This window comes from Phoca vitulina, unplaced genomic scaffold, assembly GCF_004348235.1.
Source record: "Phoca vitulina isolate PV1807 unplaced genomic scaffold, GSC_HSeal_1.0 scaffold37, whole genome shotgun sequence".
NCBI classification, from domain to species: Eukaryota; Metazoa; Chordata; class Mammalia; order Carnivora; family Phocidae; genus Phoca; species Phoca vitulina.
Window position 1 is genome coordinate 6,734,679 of NW_022589740.1, and position 23,462 is coordinate 6,758,140.

At 42.1% G+C, this 23,462-nt stretch overlaps 1 long non-coding RNA gene across 22 annotated transcripts in view; it reads left to right on the forward strand.

Annotated features, from left to right (window-relative positions):
- Positions 1-23,462, forward strand: part of LOC116646722 — a 120,384-nt gene that overhangs the window by 54,532 nt on the left and 42,390 nt on the right. For 18 of the 22 annotated variants that reach the window (XR_004302185.1, XR_004302178.1, XR_004302183.1 and 15 more), the window contains 4 exons: positions 8,747-8,873; positions 10,270-10,453; positions 11,117-11,212; positions 17,585-17,832. This is a non-coding gene — a long non-coding RNA (uncharacterized LOC116646722). Of the gene's footprint in view, positions 1-6,977; positions 7,665-8,746; positions 8,888-10,269; positions 10,454-11,116; positions 11,213-17,584; positions 17,833-23,462 lie in introns of those variants that run through there. The other 4 variants (XR_004302180.1, XR_004302179.1, XR_004302191.1 and 1 more) reach the window with 4 other exon arrangements.

Below are 23,462 nucleotides of genomic sequence, written 5' to 3' on the forward strand. Positions count from 1 at the left end.
CACAGATGAATTTTTGTTCTTGCCATGTTTTCGGACGCTAATGTTTCTCTCCTGCCCGTGGTAAAGACAAGCATGACCCTTGTTGTAGTAGTTAAAGGCACATGGAAATGAAGACCTTTGTAAGCCCATTTGGTTTATGGGAAGGTTTTTGTTTCACACATCTTAGTTCAGATGTGACCTTAGGTGTATTATTCATATACCTACCTTTATCCAAATAATGGTGGTACTCTTGTCTCTAGAGGCAAAACAGATTAATGGCAGTATTAGGGATTTTATGGAGCAGCTTATCTGAAAAAGCTTTTATTCTGAAAAAATTGTCATGGTTGGTTCTGAGCACTTGGATGATTTCAGGTTAAATCAAATGTATTAGGGTAGCTAACAAACATAACAGCTCCCCAATTCCAGAGACTTAATATAACGCACTTTTTCCTGCTCATGAACAGTGCAGTGCAGTGTTCCTGGTTGGGCAGTTCTCACTCAGACAATGTTTCAAGGACTCAGGCTTCTTCCCTTTCATGGGTCTACCCACCTCCAGGTCTTCAGAATCCTCTCCCCTCAGCTGTGGAGTTTTATGGCCCAGTCTAGGAGTGGTTTTCTGCCCTCTTCCCACATTCTCTTGGAAGTGAATCAATCATATTTCCTCCCTTATGTGCAAGGCATGCTGGGAAATATCTAACTTAGTGTGCCCAGGAGAAAAAAAAGAGCAATTGTTCGGTAAACAACCAGCCAGTCTGCCTCACTAGCTCAGCCTGGCATCTCTCTCTCAATTCTCATGTCACTTGTTGTCCTTATTCTTCTTCAGATACTTAACACTTGGTTCATTGTATTCCTTCATTCATTATGAAACCCATTGGTACCATAATGGGCTTCTACAACATGGCAGTTGATGGAGTTTTTCAAGAAAAATCAAGTTTTTTTCCAGGACCCCACCCTGGAATTCAGTCTAGTTCAATGCTATTTAACTCTCAGAGTATTTGCAAGTTATGAAAAAATATGAGTGTGACTACCTATCTCACAGAGTAAGTACTTTCAGCTATTCACTATCTAAATTTTGCCTCAAATATTTATTTGCTGTCCATTCATTTGTTCATATTTTGCCTTTCTGTAGTCTAACTGGAAAACAAGCAGAAGCAGATATTTAAGATTTAGGGGAAAAATGTAAAGGCAAAGAACTTTCAATTCTCTCTCTGAATTTAATTATCCTTGGAAATTTAGAAAAGATTATTAGTCTTATTAGAGAATCAGAGTGTGAGAGAGAGCACAAGCAGGGGGAGGGGCAGGGGGAGAGGGAGAAGCAGGCTACCTGCTGAGCGAGGAATCCGATGTGGAACTTGATCCCAGGACCCTGGGACCATGACTTGAGCTGAAGGCAGAAGCTTAACTGACTGAGCCGTCTAGGCGTCCCAAGTATAGGTTAGTTCTACATCATTTTCCTCAACTTTAAAAAAATTGTTTTCATTATTTTCCTACTAACGTGTCTTTTTAGACTTTTTTTTTTTTTTTTTTTTTAACCTAATCACTTCCTCCCACAATGACATTTTAATACTACGGGTATGCTGTGTATCTGTGAAGTCAGATAGGATTGAGGGGTTGAGGGCCACAAACCACTGTGATAGCCAAGATTTTTTTTGCTCCCCAAGAACCAGTTTCACCTGTCTGGGGTAATATCCCCACCATTGAGAATATATATTCTAAATAAAAGGGGAATGAGTTCTGAAAATAAGAAGCATTTTTTCATGATGTCTTGATTACTTTTTAAATTAAAGGTAGTTTAATATCACCTGTTGTACATTTGGCATCATAATGAGACAGCATTAGGAAACTCAAAAATAATACCATTGAATGGTATTATTGAATGCCTGTAGTCTAGATAAAGCTAACAAACATGCCTCCAGCATTTTAAATGGACAGCGATGCTCATGCAAATGAATAGAGATTTAGTAAAATCTGAAAATGCAAAAATAAAATCTGGTAGAGGGCAAAGAGAAGAGAAATTGAAGAGATGGAAGCTTTCTAGAGAGGCCGTTAATCTGAGTTTAAGCTTACCATAAAAAGGAAACATAAAAGGAGGGCTTGTGAAGCAATAGGATGGAAGGAAAATTGTGCTGGATAAGGAAGCTGAAGGAAATCCTATTCCCTTTTCTTTTTGTAGGTGACGGTTACTACAATAACTAGGTAGCTTCTTTTTCTGATTTGTTTGAAAGGGAAAAGATTAGGCACAACCAAGTCTGCAAGGCTAGGTCACGTCTCACGTTGGGGAACGCGGGAAGCTTAGAGCCTACGGGCCAGCTGTCTGGAAGGAATCTTCACGTGGCCTGGCTATTCTCCTTTCTAGCTCTTCCTGCTGTTCCTCACTCCCCTGCCTCCTGTTTGTAAATCTGCAGCAAAGAGATCCCATCTGAGTTGTCAGCCTTCCCTCTTACCGCGACATCTCCCCAGACCCTCCTCTCTTTCAGCTCTGTCTCCCAATCTCCCAGCGGTCCTTGTAGGCTCCCACTTGCACACTCTTGCTTGTAACTGATATTCCATCTGGACCGCCTTCTGCGTGCATCTTTGTCTACCTTCATATTCTTCCTTTTTGTTCCCACTTCCCGACGCTGACACTGAGAGGTGGTGTGAACCTCACTTTACAGGTGCCCGGCCCTCCTCAGATCCCACAGCTGGTGTGTGTGTGCCCAGGTTCCAGGTCTTCTGCCTCAGAGTCAGATGTGCTGTCAACTCCTCTCTGGCAACTTGACTGACATGTTGTAGACCTTTAGTGAATAGTTTTTCTACTGATGAACGTACAGATAGATACCTTTTACTCTGAAGACGGATGAATGATAGTAAATAGAACTGCCATAGTCATCTGCATCGTAAGTTTTGTATTTTATTTCCTGCTCATTTGTTGACATCTGTCAGCACCTGGAAATAAAATTTTGAATCTCTGCTTCCCTGTCTGCAAATGTGTTAGTCTGGTGCAAGATGAGCGCTAAGTGTTGACTCCACAGTATGAATACCGTCCGTACATGTTGGTTCTAGGTAGTACACCATGAGTTTTTAGGTATGTACTATAGGTAAATGACCACAGATAAAGAGAGGCCAAGGGGTTCACAGGCAGTGCTGGGTGTTATGTTGCTTAAAGGTGGAATTTGGTGCACTTATTTTTGTATCCATGAGCCTAGACTGACCATGGGACATAGTTGGTGCTTAATACATGTTTATTGAAGCAAAAGAGCTATTGTTTCCCTCCTCTCTATGGGGTGTCTGCCAAGTCCATAACAATTCTCCCTTCTCAGGAGAAGAGAACTGGGAACTCAGAATTGGCATTGGCTGTTTCTTTCCTGAATTCCTGTGCCCACCCACCACCAGCCATACTTCACTGACCATAGCTGACTAAATTCCCATCCTTTAGATTTGGAATTGAGACACTGGGGGACTGAGGGTCAGTGTCTGTGGCTAAACCCAGAGCATATAAATACAGGCGCTGCTACAGAGCCATCTTACAATTGAAGATTGGAGAAAGCTAGACTTGCAAGCTCAAAGGCTGAAGCCACAATATAGAGAAGAACAGACAGAATATGGAGAGAAATTCTGTAGGGATTTAGCCTGCCTCTAATCTTGGTTGCATTTCCCATTTGATTCCTTGAGACACCCTTGTGTTATTCTAGTAAATTTGTTTTTGTGTTAAAGTTGGTTCGGGTTGGTTTCAATTATTTGTGGCTAAAAATCTTCCACGACTATATCAAAATTTCAGATTTCTCATTTCAATGAAGGAAATCCTACTATGTGGAAAAATTAGGTAAGGAGGAGAGACCAAACTTAGTTTAAAAACTATAAACTGACCTCCCCCCCAAAAAAAAACTATAAACCAAAATCATCGCAAATTGTATGTATTCACAATTGATTTGAGGGGCTTGTAGAATAATGCTGAGGGGCTTTGTGCATTGTTAGTTTTGAAGTAGTAAGGAATTTTTCCTTCACGGTGAAGTAGGAGCACAAAGGGAGTAAAATGGTAGACAAGAGTCAATGATAAAGCAAAGGACCAAAGAGTTAAAATAAGATTCACAAGAAACCAGAGTCATTCCTCCATGCTTCCTCAACTTCAACCCTCCTATCCAACCCATTGCCAAATCCTATCTATTTTCCCATGTAAAAATCTCTTCAGTCTGTCTCTCTCCCCTCTGAGTGGCCATTAATTCTCATGAGGACTCCTGCAATGACCTTCTCTAAATGGACTGTGGGAAGCCACTTTGCCACCATTGTTTCTCCACACTGTGATTAGAGTGGTCTTCTAAAAGTGCGCAGTGGGTCTCCTCTTCCAGGTAAGATTTGCAGAGGCTTTCTTTTGCTCTGGCCCATAAAGCCCTGTAAAGCCCAGCCATTGTCCTGTGTGTTCAGTCTCATCTGCTCCCACTCCTCTCCCCGACCATGCTTCTGCATGGGCTTCATTTCCTCGCCCCACCAAGTTTCCTCCGCTATGGGGCCTTTGCCCACATTGTTCCCTCCCCTGGAACCTTCTTTTCTGGCACTTTACCCAGATCTCCTTGGCTTCTCTGACTAGACCAGTTAATCCTTGCGGAGTACTGTATGCTCATCCTTTCTACCACCTGTCCTAGGTACACAGTTTTCCTTTCCTTTTTCTCATTGTATGGTTGTCTTTCTGCTCTTTGGGGCTGTAAGCTCCACAGGGGCAGGAAATCTCTGCTTCAGACTGTTGTTTTAATCCCAGCCCCTAAGAGGATGATCAACAAATATTTAATGAATGAATTAATATGTGAAAAGGTAAGGGAAAGAAAAAGGAAGCACCCCCCCTCAGAAAAAAAGCAGCCTCCAATTTTCTCAATACTCTTTTTCAAAAATTGGTTTTATAATTCAGTTGTTTGTAACTCACAGTTTCTCTTAGATACCAGGCTCATGATGAACAATATTATTAATAGTGCTAAAATCCCTTTACGAGTAGGGGTATAAGGTTATCAGTAGATAAAATATAATTAATGTTAGTAGGACTCCTAGGGCAGTCCACAGAGGCCTGTTTTGCCCATAGTGTCTCTGAAACAGTAGTTTTAGGTTCCCAAATCTCCTAAGCATCTTGTGTCTTAAGGGGACATAGGCAGTATGAAGGAGAAAGGACTCCATTTACTAGTGGAGCAAAGATGCTCTGAGAGCTGTGCTGTAAGGTTGGCCATTTTGGTGGTGAGCATGGGACAGGGCAGATGGGAATGGAGGGCAGCCTTGGGGACCACTCAAGGGAATAAGTTGCTCATTAGCCAGTTGGTAGGACTGGCTAGGCTACGTCCCTTTTCCTTTCCCTTTGTGTATGTCTCTTTGAAATTGTGTGCGCTTAAGCAGAAGACACAACTTACCCTGCTGGACAAAGACCTTTCTTTGCTATAGAACACGGAAGTAGTTGTACTTTGGTGGGGCACTCGGCTGGCCTAGTCAGCGGACCATGTGACTCTTGCTCTCAGGGTTGTGAGTTCAAGCCCCATATTGGGTATGGTGCCTACTTAAAAAAAAAAAAAAAAAAAGTAGTTGTACTTTGGGCTAGAATTTCTGCATGAGCATTCTATCCTAAGAGGAAGAAAAGGAAAGGAGTTTCCGAAGGAAGAAGGATTGTTACAGAAGCCCTCAGAGAGCAGGAGAGTGACATAAATTTGTGGAAGTGATGCTAGATATTGATGACTGAAGAGGAAGGTCAATGGTGCTCAGGGAATGAGAAGGCAGGAAGGGAAAAAAAAGAAAACACAGACTCCTTGCCTGAGAGTAAGGGACACAAACATTCTATTTCAAGGACCAGGTTTTCCTTCTTTTTTTTTTTTGTTATTTTATTTTATTATGTTATGTTAGTCACCATACAATACATCATTAGTTTTTGATGTGGTGATTCATGATCCATTGTTTTCGTAGAACACCCAGTGCTCCATGCAGTACGTGCCCTCCTTAATACCCATCACCGGGCTAACCCATCCCCCCATCCCCCCTCCCCTCTAAAACCCTGTTTGTTTCTCAGAGTCCATAGTCTCTCATGGTTCATCTCTCCCTCCGATTTCCCCCCTTTCATTTTTCCCTCCCTTCTCCTAATGTCCTCCATGCTATTCCTTATGTTCCACAAATAAGTGAAACCATATAAGAATTGACTTTCTCTGCTTGACTTATTTCACTTAGCATAATCTCCTCCAGTCCCATCCATGTTGATGTAAAAGTTGGGTATTCATCCTTTCTGATGGCTGAGTAATGTTCCATTGTATATATGGACCACATCTTCTTTATCCATTTGTCTATTGAAGGGCATCTTGGCTCTTTCCACAGTTTGGCTATTGTGGACAAACATAAACTCAAAATGGATGAAAGACCTCAACGTGAGACAGGAATCCATCAAAATCCTGGAGGAGAACATAGGCAGTAACCTCTTTGACATCGGCCACAGCAACTTCTTTCAAGATACATCTCCAAAAGCTAGTGAAACAAAAGCAAAAATGAACTTTTGGGACTTCATCAAGATAAAAAGCTTCTGCACAGCAAAGGAAACAGTCAACAAAACAAAGAGGCAACCCACAGAATGGGAGAAGATATTTGCAAATGACACTACAGATAAAGGGCTGGTATCCAAGATCTATAAAGAACTTCTCAAACTCAATACCCAAAAAACAATCAAGTCAAAAAATGGGCAGAAGACATGAAAAGACACTTCTCTGAAGAAGACATACAAATGGCTAACAGACACATGAAAAAATGTTCATCATCATTAGCCATCAGGGAAACTCAAATCTAAACCACATTGAGATACCACCTTACACCAGTTAGAATGGCGAAAATGGACAGGGAAAGAAACAACAAATGTTGGAGAGGTTGTGGAGAAAGGGGAACTCTCTTACACTGTTGGTGGGAATGCAAGTTGGCACAGCCACTTTGGAAAACAGTGTGGGGGTTCCTCAAAAAATTAAAAGTAGAGCTACCCTATGACCCAGCAATGGCACTCCTGGGTATTTGCCCCAAAGACACAGATGTAGTGAAAAGAAGGGCCATATGCACCCCAATGTTCATAGCAGCAATGTCAGCCAAAGGACCAGGTTTTCTGACAAATATTCCCAGAGCTCATGGCTCCACAGAAGGGCCAGTTACTTCAGCTAAATCTTTCTAGAGAATATCAGTTTTATTTTAGAAAGAATAATCTGGCTGCAATGTTAAGAAAAACCTAAAATCCAGAAAATACCAAATTATCTAACCAGCTACATGGCATGAGTTGTTTTCATGAAATGAGATAGAGTACTCTGCAAAAGCTTTTTTGTTAAAATCCCATCAAAGAGGATTGCCTGAAATTAAACCCAGTGTTCTTTCCAAAGAGTTTTGCAAATATCATCTATGCTGTAGAGAAGCACAGGAATTTTGATGAGAACACATTTTTCCAGGATTCATAACCCCCTTCTCTTTCACTCAGGAGGTGTCCTCTTATTTGTGGTTGTTGGATGGAACCAGTGAACCAAATACTTGAAACCAATTTGCTGGTTTGAGAAGAGGTTATTGATTCTCCCAGCGGGTGTATACTTGGAAAATTGCATTGTTTAACTCTACATGTGGATGATTCTTGTCTCCTACTCCTTTAAGTCAGGCTGACTGAGTGAGGCACATGGATTCTTCTTGCTTTATTGAAGTCTTCAGAGGAGCTGAAAAATGTATAACAGGTCTGAATGTTACCTGAGTTAAAAAGACTGCATGTGTTCTAAGAAAATGTCTGGTTAGGTGAGGGATATTTTTTGCAAGAATGTGCACTATTTGGGGGGCGGATGTTGGGAGAAAAACTTCCTGTGTGTTTTGCCCAGTACCAAGAAGATAATGGAGGTAACTGGTCAACACCAAATTAAATAAATATATTTCTGGATCTTATTTAAAATGATCACTGCTTTAGCTCTTGGTGATTTATTGTTTTCAGAACTGCAAAGCCCAATCAATGTATTATGTGTATCATATGAGCGTTTATTGGTCATATGACCTAAATTTGTATTCTTGAAATAAAAGGAAGCTTCCTCCCTCACTGATGGAAAGGAAGAATGGAGAGGGTATGGTTTTGAGCACACACAGACTCCCTGAATGATTTTGTGCATTTGTGTTATTTCACTCAATAATAAAAGTTCAGTTGAATCATTGGTATTCAACTCTTCGGGTAAAAGTGTACAAAAACTCAATGCATTTCAGGTCAATATTTCTTCTGGGCATTAAGAATATGTATAAGGTGGTGAAGCCACATGCTGCTGAATATTCCCTTTAAATCCTAGAAATGTGGGTCCCATCCCACTCTAAACCTTTCTCTTACACTTTTTTCCAAGACATGGGAAGGTTCATATCAACAGGAGGTTTGCCATTTTGAACCAATTTGAGCAGACTTTGTAGCAGGAGGAAATGATTTATTGTTCCCAATCACCATTAATAAGACCATTGTAAGCAAGTTTGCTGATAAATCTACAGCCACAGGGGAGGATTTTAATTTGTGACAAGGAAAATTTCTTTCTGCTTAATGGGAAGAGACATCTCTGACCCTTACCTGTATGGGTTTATGGTGGGAGATAGGTCCTATGGGTATTTATTGACTTGAAACCAGGAGCCTTTCTAATACAGAGTTATGTTTTAGAAATAAAACTCCCAAGGTCCTCATTTGAGGTGGGCAGTTGGTGGAGAAAAAAATCAAGTTATATTTTATAGTTTCCTCAAACATCTGCATTTTTGGCTTCAGTTCTTTTTTTTAACTGACAAGCTATTTCTCTTTCAGGCCCCACGCTTGATATAGAAGACTGTCATATGGACCAGAAAGAGAATTAAACCGAAGAAGGGATCTAGATGAAGGCATGCCACAGGGATGCGAATTGGAAGTTTCATCAAATGGGGCAAGAGACAAAGTGCGTGTGGACAGGTAGCAGTGCGGGAAATATTGAATTCCCTGTGGTGATTATTGGCACAGGAAACTCGTGAAGCACATAGCTCCAAATTAAGGGCCTCGTGTTAAAATTGTTCAGAGAATACACAGAAGGCGCACCAGCCATACCATTAACATAAATAAAGTGTTATATTTCTAAACTGTTACACACTTTGTTGATTAGCAATTTGGGGTTCCTTCTGCTGTATTTCCTGAGAAAAACCTCCAGAGAGTCAGCGGTAACTAAGACCGAGGCAGCTCTCAAGGTGTGAGATTCATCTTCTTTTGGAATTAGGGTCACCTTGGGATTCAGCCTCTAGTCGAGAGCAGGTCACGTGGAATCAAAATTCTTCTGAGACACAAGAACAGGAAGGAGGGTGTGGAGTAAGTCTTTCCCTCTTTGCTCAAGGGACGAACCAAATTTAAAGGCGGTGATAAGAACACTGACAGAATGATATTTTTAAAATATTAACTATTTTTCCTCCCTGGCAGTTCCTGTTGCCTCTGCCTCTTCCTCACCCCAGCCCACCCCAGCCCACCCCAGCCCACCCCAACCCACCCCAGCCCACCCCAGCCCCATTTAGGCATCATTTACTGTAGCAGGGAAAAAAGGAGTTTTACCAAAAAATAGGGGGGGAAAGGGCTTTTAATTTTCAAAAGCCAAGACCCTAAGGGCACTTGGCATAGTAATTATATGTTGAGTTGGAGCTAAACTTCTAGCCTCTGGTAGAACATGAGCTTTGCTTGTGTACAGGGAGGGAGGGAGAGGTCTAGATCCAGGGGCAGGGCAGGAGCTCTCAGCTGTTGATAGGGAGGTGAGGAAGAGAGAAGGAAGATGGTGGAGTAGAGGAGAAGCAGAGAAAGCCCTTGGAAGCTGGTAGCCTCTCTCTCCTTTGAAAAGAGGCTTTGTGTCGAGCACCCCGGGAGAAAGTAGTGGGTACATCCCTTTCCTGTAGGGCTCAAGGAGACTGCCAAACCCCAGAACAGAAATGGCTAAGTGGTTTCCAAGGCAGATAGTCTGAAGGAATCTCTACAAGTTGAATGCATCAGCCCAGCATTGCAAGTGTTAAAATGAGTCCCCGGTGCTCAGAAACGCCACTAGCGTGGTAACAAAGAACCCACGACCTTCAACTGGCCTCTGAAGTCAGGGCAGTCTTGGGAGACTGAGCTCCTAACCTGTGGGCTCTAACCGCAGACAGTGTCAGAAGTGAATTGAATTGCAGGATACCCAGCTGGTACTGGAGGATTGGTTGTATGTGTGGGGAGGAGGGGACCCACATGTTTGGGGTCAGAAGTGTTTTGAGTAAACACAGTTCAGACATTTTGACTTCTTCCCTATTTTTCTTCCAAGGCCTAATTCAGATTGCATCTGTTTCCAGGCACCTTTCCAGACCTCTCCATCCTTGTGTTCCTTCAGCACGTCACACATGGATTCTGGCCCTTTATCAGAATTGGCTTTGGATCACGGGCTGAGCTAGTGTCAGCTGCTGCGTGTGAACCCAGAAGGGCTCTGGCTTGTGTCCTCACGGCACCTACCGTGAATGTAGCATCCTAGGCCGGCAGGTATTTTGGTGCCTGGTACATCATAAAGCTTCGATACATATTTGTCAGACTCAATTTAAGATTCTAAAACACATCATTATAGAAACATGAGACAGATCCTTGAAAGAATGTTGAATTGGCATGGCTTTGATTGCCTCACTGCTTTTCTATTTCACCCCAACGCTTTATTTCAAACTTTTCCAAACATACAAAACAGTGCAAGTCACCGTGTAATAATGACCTAGCTTGTTTGATAGTCTCAATTATATTCATGCGTCTATGTGTATTGATGTATTTATGACATATTTATTGATCTATCCATCTACCATCCGTCATTTCCATATTATTTTTTCCTCACTGTCTTTCCAATACAACTAATGTTTGAGAGACCTTCAACTTTGGAACAGGATCTGGGATTAATTCCTGACTTCAGCCCTTATTTGTTGCATGACCTTGGGGGTATTGCTTAACCTGAGTCTGTTTCTGCCACAGGGGTGGACAGTGCAGGCTACTTCATAGGTTTTGGTGAGGAGTAAATGAGATAATATGGATAAAGGGCCTGGCGCATCATGTGTGTTCAATACATGGTAGCAAGAGAATAAGCATTAAGTACAACGTAAATATTTATTTCAGCCATCAGCACTGATTTGCAATGATTTGTGCCTCTTGCGTTCTTGCTTTCAGCCCCTGCTTTAGGCCCAGAAAGAAAAGAAATTCACAGGAGCCAATAAGTCTCAGACTCTTTCTTGGATATAAGCGAGAGGTCCCTGGATCTAAGAGGTCAGAGGTGATCTGGGCTTTGGTGTGGAAACTGCATTCTGAATTCCCTGGCATAATTAAAAGGCCATATATCTAAGAGTAGAATCGACGGTTATTTACTTACCCTAGACAAGATGGGTGGGGGGAGGGGTTAATGTTTACATAAATTTCTGAAGAACGTTTGTTGGAAAGGAGGTGATTAAGGAGAGAGTATCAGGACTCTCCCACAGCCATAAAAACCTCTTCCTGGGTCCTCTGGTACAGGGATTTGCACATTTTCTGAGGGTAGGCCCTCATTAGTACAGCCTTCCACTCTAAGGCTAAAGACTATCCCCAAGTCGGGGAACCAGAATTATGCCCAAATCGTTTTGTTCCTGAAATTGTCCTGCAAAGCTGTGGCCAGAGAACAGAGGATGAGGCCACCTCCCCTATGGCCTCAGACCAGCCAGCATATGGGATGGTTGGAAGGCTGGAAAAAGAAAATCTCATCCTTTGTTTCCTGCCCATGCTCTTGCCATGCCCATCCCGTGCCCATTCATAGCCATATCCTTCCTACCCCTTGGTTTAATCATGTTGAGCACAGAAAGGTGTGAATATTACGGTTTGAATAAAAATGGGGGTCCATCCATAGGAACTGTTTCCTGCAACACAGTTAGAGTTGCACATTTGTGTTCATGTAGGTCAGGAGAATTGTCCCTGCATGAACTGGAAAATGCCCAATGTCCTCCTCCTCCTAAAGGTTTACAACCTATGTGACGTATCACATCAGTCGGTGGAACTCTTCTAAAAATACAAGTGCCTGCTCTCCCTCAATTCTGTCCCCACCCCTGAGAGTCTGAGTCAGTGGGTCTTGGGATAGCCCACTGGAATCTACATTTTAAAAAATCTTTACCAATTATTTTGCTTCACAGTCAGAGCTAAGAACTACCTCTGTACTATCAAGTCACATAGCTCTTCTTCATAAAAGCACAGATGAAGCATGCCTTCTTTTGCGATGCAAAACCTTGGTTGACCTTCCCGTTTTTGCTTTGCCTTCCACCAGTTGATGGGCATAAAGTGGAAAGCTAGCTGAAATGAAAAGATTAGGAATAATTCCAAAGTAGAAAGGCTGAGCATAAAGGGGAAATACAGACAACCCAGGAGAGCTTTTGAGGAGACCCTTAATTGGTGTAAAGAAGAACCAATAGAGGTTATCACTTAGCTACCCCAGAGCAGGTAAAGCGTATAACCCAGGCCAGAAGAGCACAGGCAGATTGAATTACTGTATTTTACTCTACAACACCCACACTTCACATTCTAATATCCCAAGCATCTGTTGGCCAGGTGCCATTTGGAAAGTAGCTGTCATTGTCTATGCAGAATAGATATTGTTGTTATTCATGGTGGCATAACTGGACAGTGTCCCTCGGAGTTTCAGTCAGCAAACAATTTAAGGACTATTTGAAGAAAGAATACACTCCTTGTTGTTTGAAAACCTACATTTGCTGGTTAGATCAAAAAAGGAACAACATCAGATCTTCAGATCATCAAGTGTTACTTGTTTGGAAGAAAATTCTAGAGAAAATAGTGGAATTTTTTTAAAGAAATACTGCATTCTTGATGCTCTTGATGACACAGACACAAATATCATGTGGAAAATGGGAACAACAGGCCAATTCTGAGTTGAAAAGTGACCCAAGACAGTCAGTCGGATGTGAAGGAGTTTGGGGTATAATTGATTTGGCGGTATCTTTTCCTCTTCCTTAATGGCAGATAATAGTGATGCATCTTATAACCATTGGTGTTTTCTACTGTGTAATATGATATTTGTGTTGGTCTGTACAAAGGAGAATACTGGGTAGAATTCTCCTCTCAATAGTCCCCTGAAAAGCATATATAAAACATAAAACCACAGCGGGGGCCCAGGGAATCACAGATTGATGTGTGTCCAACTTCCATAAAATAAGTTCTCTCTGAAAAGAGAAAGAACCACCACCATATATTTACACAATAATAACACTTTTAGGGCGCCTGGGTGGCTCAGTTGGTTAAGCGACTGCCTTCGGCTCAGGTCATGATCCTGGTGTCCCGGGATCGAGTCCCGCATCGGGCTCCCTGCTCGGCAGGGAGTCGGCTTCTCCCTCTGACCCTCCCCCCTCTCATGTGCTTGCTCTCTCTCATTCTCTCTCTCTCAAATAAATAAATAAAAAATCTTTAAAAAAAAAATAATAGCACTTTTAAAGAAAAGTAGCTGGGTTTCACTAAGAAGGAAGTATTACTATTTTGGTGGAATTTTTTGAAGAACTATGTAGGCATGTGATCCAGAAACTGATGGATATAGCCAGATATGCTTCCAAAAAGTCTTTCCTGTTGGAGGTAACTTGGCTACCCCAGAGTAGAACCCCTCAGAACCTGTAACCCCCAGGTCCCCTCTCTTCCACATGCTGCCCTTATAATTTCTCACAGTAGCTCTCATATAAACTTTGCTCTTCTTCAGACTAACCATCTCTTTCTTCAAAGATTTATCTATTTTTTAATCCATTTTTGAGGCTTCTCCATCCTCGAGCCTCTCCTCTGGAATACCCTCCAATCTGTCTACAACCCTTGTAGGTAACATAGACCCCAGTTTGTCCAGGAGTCGTCACTGATGCCTATTTTCCAGGCTTAATTTATACCTGCAAACCCTTTCATTCTAAAAAGTGTCCTGATTAGAACAATACGGTGTACAGTCAGCCTTCTTACAGCTGAGCTGAATGCACTACATGAGGGTGAGTGGATTAGGGAAAATTAGAGCAGGACTCTCCCGGTCCTAAGTGTAGATGCTTCACAAATTCAGTCAAGTGGATGCATCAGTGACTTGGGACACACCTCACACCGTTGCCTTGGGTTAAGCTGTGGCTCATCGCAGTCAAGCCTTTTCCAGAAAGCCACACCTTCTCTGTGGAGTAGTGCTTCTGGTGGTTCTGTGGCATTTGTTCTTACTCAAGTTCATGGTGTTAGAATTCTGCCCATTGTCAAGAACTTTGTCATCCAAACTGCTGCCTTATCCCTTCCAACTTCCTGCTGTCAGAAGGTAGAATCTTGCCTTTCTGTATCATTATCCACGTTCTGATTAAAGATACTGTGTAGGATAGTCTGGTGGCACTTCACCTCGTTTCAGTTTGACCCCCCATTCACATCCCAGGAGTCATTTCACATCCCAAACTCCCCCACCTCCTGCATGATAAGATCTCAGGAGACCTCAGCAAATGCCTATTGAAACTTGACATGTCTAATGTCGAGTCTGTTTTCTTAATCAAGGCATCTAGATCTTGGACGAAAAAAAAAAAAAAAAAAAAAAGGAAGAAAACACAGTTAAGTCTAATGTGACTTCTTAGTGAGTGCACTTCTTTTTGGTCCCCCATGGGGCCTTGGAAATGGAATGACTGACACAGAACAGGTCAGTGCTCAAGGAATATTTATTGATCCAAGCATGATTTTTTTTTATTGAAAAACAAGTAGAAGAGCTTGCTCATGGCTCTTGCTGTGAAAAAAAAAAGCCTATTTCTTTACACCTGTCAAGGACATCTGCTTAGGGAAGTCCCACACCCAGCTTAGGTCCATGCTGGAGTATGAATCGACTATTTGCTTATCATGTAAATATTATTGCTGAAACGAAAACATGATTGAAGCTGAAAGTGTGATCTGAATGCAAGAAGTGCCAGCTCTTTAATGTAAGCAATTAATTAGGCATCAGCTTTACGTCTGGTGATAGGTCCCAGGGTGTTAATCAAATCAAATACCACCAGCTGCTGAGAGAACAGGCTCATTCGGGAAGGATTCTTTGCACTGAAGGGGAGAGGGAGGTGGCACTGAAATGATTTCCTGAGACTCCAGTAGCGGAGGACCCCTCTAGAGGAATTGTGGGAAATGACTTTGTAGGAACATGCGTAGCATCAGAATACACTGTCTTGAGTCAGCTGAAATGGAAAGGGCTAGACAGAGGTGAGGTCACCTCCTGGTTCTGCTTCCTTCTAGCCTTGGAAAACCACAAGATCTACCTGAGCCTTAGTTTCTGCAACTCTAACATGGAGGGGACAACACCTACCTTATAGGGCTTTCGTGAAGGCAAGAGACTCTGTAGATGGCACTCTGGGGCAATGCCAGCCTGCAAGAAGGACTTCCTGAGGCAGTAGCGATGGTGGTTGTGAGCATCTGAATGGGTTCCGATCCCCACTCTGCTGCCTACATGTCTTCTTTGACCTTGGACATACCCTTCACTTTCAGAGCTTGCTCTTCTGTCTCTGAAAAGGCAGGAGTGCACTAGAAGGTGTTCCAGGGCTAAATGCCCATCACTCTATGACAGAATAGGAATTGGGACAATTCGGTGATAAGTGGGACGAGACATGGGAACACTCCCCTGATACGTAGGAGGATTGCCTTATGACCAAGGGTGATGCTTCATAGGGCATTCACTTTCCTTATTCCAACCCCACCCACCTCCACCCCAGAGCAGGCTGCAGGCCACCTGCAATGAGCCCTCATCCTCTTTAGTCCTCACCACTGCACCTGCCTGGCTGTCCTCACAGGTGGGGGCTCATGGTGGAGCACATCTGTGCAGTGTAGGGAGACACTCAGCACGCTGACAAGGGCACCTGGAAGGAAGAAGTAAATTTTGGAAGGGAGGGAGGGCCTGTATTGAACTATTGGGAAATTCGAAATAACACTTCTTTTTCTTTTTCTTGTTGCAAGTTAGTACATGGTTGACGAGGAGAGCTAGGAACACATGTTAGGTTAAAGCTACCACCATTAGCATGCTATGGATATCCTTCCAGTCACTTACATATAAAACAAAAATGACTGAACATTACCACCCTATCTTAGAGTATACTTTTCTGGGCATTTCCCCCCTTCTTCATCATTGCTGTTTTAACTTTTGCCGATTTCTGTTAATAGCAATGCCTTGGTTATTTAGCAGAGGCCTCCAAAATAGGATGCTTGCCTCTAGGTCATACACCAAGCAATCAGGGAACAGGAAGAAAATTTCAGAATTTTTGTTTATATTTTTATATCTTCTTTTTAAAATTGTGTGTATGTGTGTGTGTATTTCATAACATGTAGAAATATGTCTGGAGGTAGATTGTCCAGAGCTAGGATGGGGGCACATCTATTAGGATGGGGGTATCTCTGTTAGAGACTTAAAACTCTTTGTAGCTTCCTGCCCTTCTACCTCATGTATGGTTCTTCATCCCCAGGCTGGCAGCCTCATGTTTGCTAGCTGGCTGCTTCTGTCTGTGCTTTACATTACATTCCAGGCAGAAATCATAGGAAAGAATGAAGCGCAAAGGATTTTCTCCTAGTGAGGCTTTGCTTTTTATTCAAGAAAGGATGTTTTCCTTCTCATTGGTCAAAACAAAGAAAGTTGGCAAATTGAAAACTTTCAGCTTCTCAGCCTCTATGGCAAAGGAAGTCAAGGACATAGGGAATTGGGAATTGTTGGGGGTGTAGAACAGCCATAGGGTCTGCCGCGGTCCTCACTCCAGGAAAACACATACACGTGTGCACGTGTACACAAACACAAACAGACACACACACACACACACACACACACACACACACAGCTTTGCCAGGTGATTTCAGGCGATGGAAGGAGACCTGCTCTGTAGGGTCAAGCTGAGAATGAATGGATGCTCTGCTCAGCCAAAAGCCAGAGAAGCAACAGGAAAAGAAGATAGAAAAGAGAAGACAAGGTGAACATCTGTGAATGGGAGTGGCAGATAGGGAAAGCAGATAGGATAATAACAGTGAAAAAGAAATATAATGACAAAGAGAAATAAAAAGGAAAGAGCAATACTACAATGGGGAACAGGTAAACAGTCTTCTAAGTATCTGAAGATTAAGGGAGTGTACCCTCCTGAAGGACCAGAAGTCAGCTATCCAGTGCGGGTGGGGGTGGTAAAGGAGGTGGCCGAGGAGGGGACCATTTACTAAAAGCTGGGCCAAGTTCTATTAACTTCTGTAGAAACACAGGATATGCATTAGGACTTCCAAGGAGTTCTGCCGAAAGTTTGGGAACTTGGAGATTTGAAGTCTGATATCAGGGTCTGATATCAGGTCCAGCAGGATAAGCTCAGTTCTGTAGAATGCTGCCACATGGTGTTATATTAGGTATTGTAAATCATTTCTACTGGAGTTTACACATTGGTAGGAACTGACCACAATGTTCGCATTAGACATGTTCCTGATAACGTACAGTTAAGCAACACGATGACCAGCAGTACCCCTGAAACCATTCTATAGGACCCATGAAAAACTCTTGCCAGGTGGACAAATCATAGACCCAAAGATCCAGTGTCTTTGGACATTGTGAATTGCAGAAGCAAAAAGTTTTTAAGAACAACACAGGTGTTTGAGCCACATGTATCTTCCCTCTAGGAAACTTGGTGGTACCAGAGAAGGACATGACTTTGGAAAATAAATTAAAAAAAAGAAAAGAAAGAAAGAACGAACAAAAAAGGATGAAAATGAAAAATTCACTAATTTTTTCCAGAGGAAGAAATACCTGATTTCTGAAAACAGCCTATATCCTGAACAGTTTCCTGGAAATGACACCACTGGTTAACTTTTATAAAACATTCCAAGTGTTAAACAGCAAGTTCTGATGCTTCCAAGTGCCCGAAGAGGTAAGCAATTTTTTTTTAAGATTTTATTTATTCGACAGAGAGAGAGAGAGAGAGCACAAGTAGGGGGAATGGCAGTCGGAGGCAGAGGGAGAAGCAGGCTCCCTGCAGAGCAAGGAGCCCGATGTGGGACTCGATCCCAGGACCCAGGAATCATGACCTGAGCCGAAGGCAGTCTCTTAGCCAACTGAGCCACTCAGGCACCAAAGGTAAGCAATTTAAATGAGTTTGATATTTTTACCTGTATCTGACTTGGAGGCCCACCTGAAGTAAACATTTCTGTGTGCATGCTACTGACTTGATGTCTCTCTCTTATTATAAGGACACAAGCCTTAATGGATTAGGATCCCACACTTATGACCTCATTTAAGGCCACATCTTAAATATAGTCACATTGGGGGTTAGGACTTCAATATATGAATTTTTTTGGAGGGGAGGCACCATTCAGTCCATTATAATTTGTTTGTCTCTCTCAAACTGTATGTTTCATAGCATCTTATAACCCCAGCAATCCATATGCTCATCATCATGTGACCCTAGTTCTGCAAGAAAGGATAGTCAGGCTGCTTATGCAGTTTACGAAGACAAAGAAATGTGTGTTCACTTTAGAAAAAGTACCATCTTCTGCAAATCAGCAAGACAAATACCTCAATGGAAAATGGGCAAAGATACAAGATCAAAATTCACAGAAAGGAAAAATACAAAAAGCTAACAAGAATATGAAGAGATGCTCAAACTCAGTTGACAGGAAAATGCAAGTTAAATTAACTATTAGGCATCTCTTTACATGTACTAGACTGGCAAAATCAGGGTACTGCCAGGTGTTGGCGGACACACGGGAGCATGGAAGCCCTCACCCACGGCTGATGGGAGTGTAAACTGGTCTAGAAATGCTGCAGGGGACTCTGGTGGTAATAGCAGATTAGGTCTATGTATACTTCCTGACCCAACAAGTCCACTTCTGGGTGCATATCAAGAAGGGAGTCTCACAGAGGTCATAAGGGTCCTATATGAGTAAGGTGACAAGGCATTTCAGCTTGTGTAGGACAGTGTGTACTAGGTACTAGATGTGTACTAGGAGAGTACACATCTGCTGTCCTGGTGGAATTACTAATAGCACCCTTGTCACTCTCAAAACTGTTCATCCTGTGTTTAAGGATTGTCCTCACAGCCTATTTGTGGTGGTGGTGGAGGAGGGGGAGGCAGGGAGGGTGTTGGAGGCAGTTTGGGGAGTGGAGAGCCAAATGTGTTGGGTTCACGCTCTCCCGCAGAGAGAAGTAACAGAGTTGATGTACCCTTAGAAAAATATATGGGTCTTAAAAACATGGGCTGAATGAAAAAGAAACAGATTGAGGTTTATAACTATAGTTGCACGCCATTAGGATTTATGCATATAAAACTATATGTTGTATAAGAACACAGAGTAGCAAAAGAGCTTGCATTAATCACATTGAAATGGTTGCCTTGGGACAGATGAGGAATAGCAGTGAAATAAAAGGGAAGAAAGAAAGAAAATGAGAAGGGTCGTCTTAGATCAAAGATGATAATGAACCATTGAGAAGTATGAATAACTCAGGCCACAGTATCTGAAATCGAAAAGGAAGAGTCCCATCAAGGTAGATAAAAGCAAAGAATTTTTTAAGCATTCAAAAAAATTAAACTATAACTTTCTTGAGAAATTGGTATTTATTTATTTGTTTGCTTCTTTATTCTCTTAGGCTCTAAAAAGCATTATAAGTCTGCTTAATAAGTATCTTAAATAGGGGCACCTGGGGAGCTCAGTTAAGCATCTGATTCTTGATCTCAGCTCAGGTCTTGATCTCAGGGTTGTGAGTTCAAGCCCCACGATGGGCTCCACGCTGGGTGTGGAGCCTACTTAGAAAAAAAGTATCTTAAATAAGGAAAAAAACAACAACATAAAAATCATTGAGTAAGGAAGGCAGAATAGAGAGTACATAGAACTAGGAAAGATAAGGCAAAGTCAGGTGTGAGGTTAATATCTAAAATTCATACCAAAAAGTCCTATAGATTTTCCAGAGATGGGTCTCAGCTTTGGTGCTGAACTTCCCAAAGAAGGAGATGCCCTCACATACATGATCTACAATATCTGTAATAACAGACACCACAAAACCATTCCAAGTACTAAGAAGCAGCCCAATTGTTTCCCATTCTGAGATCAGAGAGAAATTTCTCCCTTGGGCTCTCATAAGGATGGCATTGTGTAAAGAAACAGTAACCTAGAAAATTCATCTTTACAGAAAGACTCATTCCAAAGCCATGTTGAATACCTAAATGCTAATTTACTCTAACAGGGTTTGGGTTCCTTGGATTGCTACAAAATAACTAGGTTTCAGTTCCAGGATACTTGAGGAAATGTTCCTGTGAATGCAGTAAACCTGTGTGGCCCACAGACATTTGGGCTCTTCCACTTGGTTATGAACCACAGGGCTATAAATTTCTGGTCATTACGGCATCTGCTAATGAAAGAAAAAAAAAGAAAAGCGTTCTTCTTCCAGATTCCACGAGTGCCATTGCCTTTCTGCCCCTGAGGAGGGGGCAGGAGACGAAGAGAGAATGTTTTCCTCTATCTCTTCCTGAAGCAACTTTCGCAGCAATTAAATTTTTATTGACTAAAAACCAAACGTAGTAGTTATTGTAGTGGCTACAGGAAGTAAATCTATTATGTGGAAACAGGTGCCACCATCAGACTGAAGCCAGTGAAAAGCAATGCATAATGGAAGGGTTTAGGGGCAGGCATCTTTAGAAATAATCCACTCTGAGAGATGACCTCCAAATGGACATTCAGGGTGTGTGGGAGGGGATAGGGGAGGGAAAGAGACAATCTGGTGTTTGGTACATTCTGGGTTTGGAGCAAGTACAGTTCATCAGATTCTTTGGAAGCCTGATTGAAATAACCCCTGAGCACTGTCCAATTGTAGTGGATTTTATTTTATCAAGTGACCTCTGCTTATTAATTCAGTTTTTAAGAGCCCGTGAGAGGGGGGGATGGAAGGTTGATGCCAAAATAGCGGTAATTATTACCTTTCCTGTATCCTGTATGTGACTTGGCAACTCATCTTGTCAATAGCTAGAGACTATTTATTAACCCCTCAAATGTAGGCTGGCTTGTGACTCGTTGTGCCCACAGAATGTGCTGGAAGCCACGATGTGCCACTTTTAAGCCTAGGTTATCAAGAGGCTTTAAATACTTGTCTCCTCCTCTCTCTGTCTGAACATGGCACAGCCACCATGGAAACACACTCAGGCCAACTTGCTCAGTGATGGGAAACAAGACCCCTTTACTCTTACTGCTCTGGCTGATTGCCGGACTATACTAACGATCAGCCAGCACGTGTGGCCCAACCACCAGGTGAGCACAAGTGCCCGAGCAGCTGAGCCTCTCCCAGATCAGCAGAATTGCCCTGCTACCCTAAATGCATGAGCAAAAACCAATGCTAATTGTCTGAAGTCTTTGAGTTTGGACGTGGTTGTTATACAGCAAGAGCTAACAGATACAGGATGGTTCCCTGCAATGGTATTATAATTAATAGAAAAAAATTTTCCCACTACTATAAATAAAAGAATACAAATGAAAATATTACAAATGAAAAACAATAACCACACCTTGGCATTCTGGTTTGTGTTTTAGGATCTTCTAAGCCAGTGAGCATGGAATCCCCTGAGAACCTGAGTAGCTGTGAATAAGTAGACAAAGTTTAGTTTCTAGACTTGCAAAATGGAGGATCAGACCCTAGATAACTGGTTTTTAAAGCACTCCCACCTGGGATTCCCAGCGTGACTGTGAGGAGACAGCCATATGTCTCTCTTATGAATAAAGTGTCTGAAATTTAAGTCCCCATTTTCCCCATCTCCTTCTACTTTACATGACCGAGGGTTGTTTTCTCTTCAAATATCTTTAATTACTCCTAAATTACATTGCACCTGCTACTGTGAATTCTCCAACAGCTCCTTTCTTGGGGCAGTGTTTTCCCCTCTGCTGGTTTATGTCTCACCACCTCTCTCAGGGAGAGGAAGCAGGGATGTGCACAGAAATACTCGTCACAAGTGAAACTGGAAAACACCAGCTTTTAATTGGGTTCTACGGTGCTTTCCGTGGCCACTTCTGACCCCTGACATTTTCTTTTCTTTGAGTTTTGTCATCAGTTTTATTGTGAGCAGTTTGGTTAGGCTTCACGTTTGCAGCGGGAAGGAGAGGCACAGTGAGTCCTGGCCCTCTCGCCTGTGAATCACCAGCATCTGTTACACGGTGGCCGAGTCTCATTATTATTGCTGCTGCTGGGCTGGCAGATCTTTTGAGAGCAGGCCTGGAGGGCTCTGGGATTCACTAATGACTCCTGGGGAGGTGCCAGAGGAGGGTTACCGTCTTGCGGAGGCCATTGTGAAAATGTGCCTGTCTGTGTCCTGCAAGAAATGAAAGAACCCCTTCCTTTCAGCACTGTTAAAGGAGGCAGTACCAGAATTCTTAGGAGATCTGTACAAGAAAATTAGAATTCAGTTTATAAAATACCTAGGAACTTTGGGGATCTTTTTGGAAAGCTAAAAATTTTCTCACGCTCTTTCTCCTTTTCAGAAATTAAAGAGTTAGAGCAGTATGGTATAAGGATGTTTGAGCTGGGGCTGGAGTGCTTGGTTTCGAGGCATACTTGGCTTGTGAATTGTATGCTTTGTGGCCCATTACTTAGTTTTCTGAGCCTTCACTTCTTATCTATGAAGTGAGAATGTTACTAAATTTGTCATGAAAATTAAGTTATTTAAATGTGTGTAATTCCTAGCAAGCTTGGAGCATAAATGTAGGTGATAAATGCAGTTCCTTTATTTTTCCCCTCTTCTCACCTTTCTTGACTTTTAGTTTTTGGTTTGTTCCCTTGTTTTCTTGCTTGTGTATGGTTTGTTGTTTGTTTGTTTTTCTCTGTAGAATGAAGGATGCATTTTTGGAAAACAAGAAGACATTTATACAAAAATCTTGAAACTGTATTTTTTACCTAATAATCTCACTTATGTAAATGTGTACTGAAACAATGGCCCCAATTTTTAGAAGTACAAAGGTATAGTCATAAAGAGATCCTATTGTTGCTTCAAAAATATGTCCTTCCTCGTCACTTTCCTGTTTACCTTATTTTTTAAAAAGGCACTTTCCCCACCCTCTTTTTTTTTTTAAATCATTTGTGCTATTTGCTACTTATTCTCATTATTGTTTCCATGCAGTCAGTAAATTCCTCTCTCTTCCCCAAATCGTTAAAAAATAGACCAGAATTAATTCCCCATGGGCTCAACATGAATCACTTCCTTCTAAAAAAGATTATCAAATAGGCTCATTTCTTTAGTCTAGGCAGCCAGTTTCCAGGAGAAGCAAAACTCTGGATTAAAACCCATCTTACATGTTTATGCATCTATTGGGAGATATTCCATAATAATAAACTATGCCAGTTCTTCATAATATTTGGAATTAAATGGTCTAAGAATACCCTAAGAAAAGAGTCCAGAAAGCATTCAAAATGAAGGAAAGGGAATTCATCTTGACTAGTCACTTGCTGCTTGCTCATCCCTATGCTGGGGTTTTCCAAGGAATTGCTTTTATAAAAACAAACAAACAACAAAAACCCCTGCCAGTA